Source organism: Ahaetulla prasina, chromosome 1, assembly GCF_028640845.1.
Source record: "Ahaetulla prasina isolate Xishuangbanna chromosome 1, ASM2864084v1, whole genome shotgun sequence".
Lineage (NCBI taxonomy): Eukaryota > Metazoa > Chordata > Lepidosauria > Squamata > Colubridae > Ahaetulla > Ahaetulla prasina.
Genome location: NC_080539.1, coordinates 35,823,276 through 35,831,221, shown reverse-complemented (window position 1 = coordinate 35,831,221; position 7,946 = coordinate 35,823,276). Strand labels below are relative to the sequence as shown.

Sequence of the window (7,946 nt, the reverse complement as noted above, 5' to 3'; positions counted from 1 at the left end):
AAGAAGCAGCCATCATTTGGGAGATACAATCTCAACTAATTTGTAACGATAAGTTAATAGAGATATCTATGGAGATTCTCAGTCATATAGATCATGGCTGTCTGAAGGGTGCTTTTTCAAAAGGCAACTAGACTTCCTTTGTTTTTTCTCTTGAAGATGTTTCACTTCTCATCCAAGAAGCTTCAGACTGAAATATATTCAGAACTGAAGGTACTTCTTGAATGAGAAGTGAAATATCTTTAAGAAAAAACAAAACAAAGAAAGTCCAGTTGCTTTTTGAAAAAGCACCTGTGGGTAATAGAGATGGTTTCTTCAGCCTGCTTCTCTTGTTATAATGGGTTAGATGAAATGGTAGGATATAATCCAATACATCTAGAAATCTAATGAATGGGAAGATCAGTAATAAACACTCTCAAATTTGCTTTAAGATCTGTATTTTATTTGTGTTTGTTAGTAACATTTTACAAGACTAAGGAATATTAATAGAAAAAAAGGAGATACCACTCAGTGCAAATGCATAAAGTATTTTTTTTTTATGTTCAAACTCTCATGGGTGATTTTTTCTAAAATGGGCATGCCTGAAATTGATCAGAGAAAAGACATACTCATGTTTATTGCTGACTAGAGACCTTTTTAGGTTGGATGATTAGACAGGATAGATTCTAGAAAGAAGAGAGACATATTGTAACGATAAAGTAAGAGGCAATTATATAATTGTACTTATAACTACTATAAAGGAGGTTAGAAATTATTTCTTTGTTTCTCTTTTCTATCATCTCTGTTTTAGTTTTTTTTCTTTCTTGCACTTTTAGGTTTTTCTTTTATTCATTTCTTTTTCCTTTTTTCATACTTGAAATGAGTTTCTATTAGTTTTTATTTTTCTCTTTAAAAATCTTTAGAAAGAGAGTTGATAGATTTAAAAAACTTTTGAGGGGAAAAAAGATGGAAGGCACAAGAAACAAGTATATGTAAATGAAGCAGAAGGTGCATAATTGTGCAAGTCTTTAAATGAGATATTTTCATGCATATAAGAATAGATTATACTAGCTCTGTAATTTACCTTTTGTAAGTAAAAATGTAAATTTCTTCCACAGAATTCCAGAAAGGCAAGTAAAAACTTGGTGCATGAGCACACCAGCGTGCCTAACATCCCTGTCCTAATGTTTTCTTTTATTCGTATCCTTTTCATGTATTTATAATTATGTTTACACTTGTATCTGTCATAAAATACATGCTTGACTAAAATAAAATATAAATAAAATAAAATATTTTTTTGCCTCTCTTTGTTTAAAATATCCATAAACTTTACTTTTTGATATTACAGACTATTTCTAAAATTTCCCTAATTATTTCTTAATTTAGGATTAACTTTCATTTCCAAAATTCTGTGTAGAGAACTCTAGCTGGTTACTTAATATTTTCGGGAAACTTGCCCTTAAGTCGAAACATGAATAAGTGTAAAAAGGGGAGGAGAGGGCGGAGAGGAGTATGAACATTATGTCTGTTTATAGTCCAAACAACAACTCTTTATTCTTGACTTGGAAGCTGAAGCCACCAATTTCCAAATCCGGCATGTATTTTTCTAGAATCCAGAAGTGTTGCTTTCTCTGTGGTTGAGTTGGTTACCACCTTCTATGGCTATAAGGACTAGAGAGAGAGAGAGAGAGAGAGAGAGAGAGAGAGAGAGAGAGAAGGTTAAATAAAATAAAGTATTTTTCTTTATTAATTAATTTAAAAGGTAGCTATTCTCTCCACCGTCTAGTTGCTTTACCATTGTAGTAGTTAATAGAAAAGTAGTCACAGAAGCAGGCTTGTTTTATGTTTCTCTTTAAAAAAAGAAAAACGAATAGAAAGGTTTGGAAGAACATATGTGCAATGTAATAAATGGTAAAAGCGAGAGGCATAACTTGAGAAGGAAGTTGACCTTCAAACTTTCTTCTTTGAATGATAATAATTTAATCTGATCTGAAATGCTAATCAGGAGAAGGAATTCAATAAGAAGCCAAATCAGATATAAGCTACATCTACATAAAGAAATTCCTTGGGACAAGTAACAATAACAATAACAATAACAATAACAATAACAATAACAACAAAAGAGTTGGAAGGGACCTTGGACCTAGTCCAACCCCCTGCCCAGGCAGGGAACCCTATACCATTTCAGACAAATGGTTATCCAACATTTTCTTAACAACTTCTAGTGTGGAACAATTCACAACTTCTAGAGGCAAGTTGTTCCACTGATTAATTGTTCTGTCAGGAAATTTCTTCTTAGTTCTTGGTTTCTTCTCTCCTTGATTAGTTTCCATCCATTGCTTCTTGTCCTGCCCTCAGGTGCTTCGGTGAATAGCTTGACTCCATATTCTTTGTGGCAACCCCTGAGATTTTGGAACACTGCTATCATGTCTCCCCTAATCCTTCTTTTCATTAAACCAGACACACCAAATTCCTGCAACCGTTCTTCATATGTTTTACCCTCCAATTCCCTAATCATCTTTGTTGCTCTTCTCTGCACTCTTTCTAGAGTCTCAACATCTTTTTTACATCTCCTTGAAGTTTTGGAATCATATGATTTGGAAGTTTCTAAAATAAAATTTCCACAACTTTGCTTTAATAGTGCATTAATAGAGAAAACAAATAATTGCTTGCCTTTTATTTGAATGGAACCTTACTTTAATGTGTGGTTCCTACACAACAGTAGTTGAAATTATGCTTCCATATTTACACTTTTCTAAATTTTAAATGTACTTTTTTTAAAGCATACATTAGGGGAAAAGATATGAATACTAGTAGAAGTTATTTATTTATTTATAATATTTATTTGCCGCTCATCTCAAATCCAACAATTATGGGCAATGTGAAAAATTGAATTTTCTTAAAGGGAATTGTTTACAAAACTTCACCAGATTAGGCAAAACTGCACTCAAAAATGCAAATATTAGAATATTTCAAAGAAATGTTCAAGAATTCTTTTTTAAAAAATCATGTGGAAATAGAATAAAATCAATACATTCCTACAAAACACAAAAACCAAACTGAGATATAGTTATTTAACTAATCCATTGATATAGTGCTCTTCCTGTCAACAAAGAATATATCTAAGTATCAGGGTTTTCTTTTCAAAAAATTAACAATTTTTAAATAGAGGTAGTCTTTGACTTATGACCATTATTGAGCCCAAAATTAATGTTACTAAGTGAGACACTTGTTAAGAGAATTTTGCCCCATTTTATGACCTTTCTTGCTACAGTTGTTAAGTGAATCACTGCAGCGGCTATGTTAGTCACAAAGTTGTTAAGTGAATCTGACTTCCCCATTGACTTTGCTTGTTAGAAGGTCACAAAAGGTGATCACATGACCCTGAGACATGGCAACAATCATAAATATGAGTCAATTGCCAAGCATCCAAATGTTGATCATGTGACCATGGGGATGCTGCAATGGTCGTAAGTGTAAAAAATGGTCATAAGTCACTTTTTCAGTGCCATTGTAATTTTGAAAGGCCACTAAATGAACCATTGTAAGTCACAGACTACCTGTAGTAATTATAAAATAACAAATAGAAATATTTTGAACAACCAAAGCTACAGTGAATCCCTACAACTAGAAGTTGATTTTAATTTGGACTGTGACTTGGGCCAGGCACTTTCTCTCTCAGCCCAACCCACCTCATAGGGTTGTAGTAACGAAGAATATAGGAGGAGGAAGGCATGAGGGCTATATTTGGTGCCTTGAGTTATTTGTAAAAACAATAAAGGCAGGAATTAAATAAATAAAATAAATAAATAAAGAATGAAAGAAATGCATACCAAAGAAGAACCAGCAGGTGGACAGATTTTTAATAAATCTTATTAAGGTACAGGATAACAAATCATCATGAACACTTAAGTCGGTGAGACTTATTTCTGAGGAGATCTTTTGAAGTATTTCCTTATTTCACACACACACACACACACACACACACACACACACCTTCCATCCATTACCTGAAGAACAGAGTGTTAGGAAAAATAAGATAAAACAATTGAAAGGACAAAAGGTACAGTTAGGTTGTAGATGCACAGTCCTGAACTAAAGAGTGGAAAGCCAGATCTTCTAAAGTCAAGCAATGTTGATGTCAACTAGGACTCTGTGCAAGGGCCACAAGAGAAAAGGTCCCATCTTGTGGCGTACATCTTATAGCATACATAAAGCCTATCTTCTTGTTGTTAGTTGTGAACTTGTCTCTGACCCATCATGACCCCATGGAAAACATTCCTTCAGGCCTTCCTGTCCTCTACCATCCTCTGGAGTCCATTTAATCTCACACCTACTGCTTCAGTGACTCCATCCAGCCAACTCATTCTCTGTCGTCCCCTTCTTCTTTTACCCTCAGTCTTTCCCAGCATTAAGCTCTTCTCCAGTAAGTCCTTCCTTCTCATTAGGTGGCCAAAGTATTTAAAACCTATGTATTAACAGTCAAAGCTCCGGGATTTACTTGGTCCTTTTCATAATGGACAAATATAATGACTTTTGACTTACGATTTACAGCAAAGCAGGGATCCCCACTGACATGTCCCTCCAGTAGGTATAGTGCGCCCAGGGCAGTAGTATCTTTTACAGAACCCATAGTGACTCCTCCTGCATTCTAAGGTATCAGGGGCAGGCTGAGAACTTCCTGTCACAATCAGCAAAACAAAACAAAACAAAACAATTAGTTTATATTGAGACTTCCCTACTCATCTTTCTCTTAGAAGTTTTGTTTGGAGAACTTGCAGAGGGGAAGCTAAGATGAGGGGACAGTGAGGGACAGTGAGGGACTACTGGTCTAGGTAACCTGGCCTTAGATTTCCTTTTGTCACTGAGATACTTCAAACCAATGTTTCTCAGGGTCCTGTGCATAAATCCTATTGCTTTTTCAGGTTCCTGTCCAGTTGGAGGGATGCAAAGCTCCCTAACCAAACATTAAACTTTGTAGCTTCATTTCCCTTTTTAAAGTGATGGGCAAACCAGCCTTCTGAAGCTTTTTAAAAGCCACAGGCCAAATGGGTTCATGAAATTCAGATTTCTTGAAATTAGGCTTTCTGGCAGGCTCCCAGCTTTCCTAACCTTGGGAAATTGTTCAAGTACTTCATCAGCGTAAGGCAAGTAATCTGGGCACAGTATTACCTGCAGGTCATGACAACATTGAAGCCAATATACTGGTTAGCATGCCACTCAAAAGTGAAAAAAGAATAGCATGATTAGAAATAAGTAAAGCACTTTGCTGCTAACTGATGGTAATCCTATTAATTTTGATTTATTTATTGCAATAAATAATTAATATAATTATAAACATTTTTTTAAAATTTTTGAGGTGAGTCTCTTAAAAGGTTACCAAATAATTCTAATTATTAATTAGTTAAAAGCTTACAATAATCTATGGTGAGTGGGTAAAATGTTATATTGGTCCATGAAGCAGCTGGGTATTTAGTTTAATATTTTTATTTGCTAATTTTATTTTCACTTTCAAGAAAAGCAAGAATCCCATAGTTCTATTAGTTTCTTCTTTCTCCTTGATGTATCCCCTTCCTTTATCTTCTCATTCATTTCAAATGTTACATTTGCTTTACCTCCAGAAGTTATGGATGCTCAGTATTGGAAGTTTTTAAGAAGAGAATTGACAACCATTTGTCTGAAATGATATAGGGCAGAGGTGTCAAACTCAAGGCCCAGGGGTTGGATTCAGCCTGCAGGGTGCTTACATCTGGCCGGTGGGGTCACCTGGAAACAGCAAAGGACAGGCCTGTGGTGCCTCTGGCAGTGAAATGGAGCTCGGGAGGGCTATGCATGGCCCTCCTGAGCTCCATTTTCCCTGGCAGACGGTTGCAGGATGCCATCGCAGCTGAAAACAGAGCTCGGGAGCCCGTTTTCTTTGGCAGATCACTCAAGCCACCACAGGTGTCCCTGACACAAGTGATATCGAGCTGGCCACACCTACCCTGATTACACCCATTCCAGCCCCCCCCCACATGAGGTCAAATACAACCCTGATGTGGCCCTCAATGAAACTGAGTTTTGACACCCCTGATATAGGGTCTCCTGCCTGGCAGGGGATTAAAGATTTTCAAGATCTCTTCCAACTTTTTTATCCTATTACATAAAGTTAATTACACTGCTCATTACATTAATATTCAAAACTGTATATTCTACTCTATAGTAATTATTCTAAGGCGTCTATATGACAGAATATTAAGAATCTCAATGTATTATATAAATATTGTTATATTGAAAAAATATACTGTACTAAAATGGAGAAAATGGCCATTTTAGATAGCCTCTATGGGTAGATTTAATAATGTGTTAAAAGCTGAACTATTTCTTTATTAATATTTTATGAATATACCTCTATTTTCTTCAAAAGCCATTTAATTACTATTTTGTAATATTTTTATATTTGCAATGTTATATTTTTATTGTACTTTATCATATCTTTTAGCTGTTATTCTTTACCAATAAAATATTTATATTCTTTTTAAAAAAATTGACTGTCAGTTGTAGGGCAAAGATCTCATGTCTTCCTGCATAAAGAGCTGTGCATATTAATTCTACTTTAAAAATGCTAGTCATCAAAATCCACACTCATTAAAAATGTGAGAGTTGCTCTATTTGCAGTATTTAATTTAATGTAAATATTTTAATCTGTATCTCTCTTAATTTTCCCCGACTCTTACCTGGAATAATTTGACTGAAGAACAAGAGAGCAGCAAACACAAGGAAAAGGGTCTTCATGGCTGAAGGCTGATGTTCTCCAGATGTGTTACACTCTAGGCTGCTTGAAGTTCTTTAGAAGAAGATGGGTGTCTGGCTATATAAGACTTTCAGAGCATGACATCATGAACATTGAGAAAAACCTTAAGCATTAATATATTTTGGGAAACCCAGTTTATTCCATTTCTAAATGCAAGGGCGGTATTGCAAAATGTCCCTTGGTAAGCCTGATGTAATGCACCAATTCCTCCTGACCATGGAGCACCGCCAAGCAAATGAGGTAACGTTCACCAGATACAGAAGGCTACTTTTGCAAAATGGTTGTGAAGCCAGAGAAAAGTCACGCAGCCTCAACTATGCTAGCCTTGAATCAAATTGAGACAGAAGTTGTCATTATTAAACTGGAGAATTTGGGAAATTTTTCCATTATTATTCCACATCCATTTGGGTGCTGCATATTGTTAATGATTTGCAAATGGCATTTATACTGCATAGTGTGGTCACAGACTGTAGGAGTATAATCTGATGACCCAGAACTGACTGCAGCCACAGAAAGTCTTGGATGCTTTTATTTATGATCTCTAACCACTCCTTAGGAGTTTCTTTTCACATTCATGTGAAGAGCTCCTGTCCACCTTCAACCATACCTACTCCCAAAGACTGAGAGAGAGCAGTCGGTGAAAGGATTTCATTGACTTGCCTTCTACTCTCATTCCTATGTATAATTTTGTAAATAAAAATAAAAAATCACACCACTTTGCCATTTTATTACCAGAGTTGAATAGTGTGATATCAGATGCTGGAAAGCCACATATAGGCCACAGCTACCTATCTTCCACGTCTGAGTTGATAAAATGTTATCTTCCAGCTTTCTTCAATCATTTGTACTTCCTATAATGACCTTATATTACACACTTTCTTAAAGATTAATGTCTAATCTTAATCCACTTCCATGAGAATATTTGCTCCTGTCGCAGTTACAAAGCATGCTCTGAAGCACCAAAATCCTCAAGGAAATAATAGTTACTACTACTAACACTAGTGTTAACAAATGGTAACAACTACTTAAGTACATCTTACAGTAGTACCCCAGGGGGAAAAAACATCAATGTATACCCTCAAATTTTCTGAGCTAAAGTTCCCTACAATTTTCTTAAAACTTGAACTCAAAACTAATATGTGGATTCCTTTCCACCTCCCACTTCATCAGAGAGAAC

At 35.5% G+C, this 7,946-nt stretch overlaps 1 long non-coding RNA gene across 1 annotated transcript; it reads right to left on the bottom strand.

Annotated features, from left to right (window-relative positions):
- Positions 1-417: 417 nt before the first annotated feature.
- LOC131188200 (uncharacterized) lies at positions 418-6,844 on the bottom strand. The gene is made up of 3 exons (XR_009152733.1): positions 6,693-6,844; positions 4,522-4,657; positions 418-1,647 (listed from the first exon to the last, which is right to left on the bottom strand). It is a non-coding gene; the product is annotated as an uncharacterized LOC131188200 (long non-coding RNA).
- Positions 6,845-7,946: the final 1,102 nt, after the last annotated feature.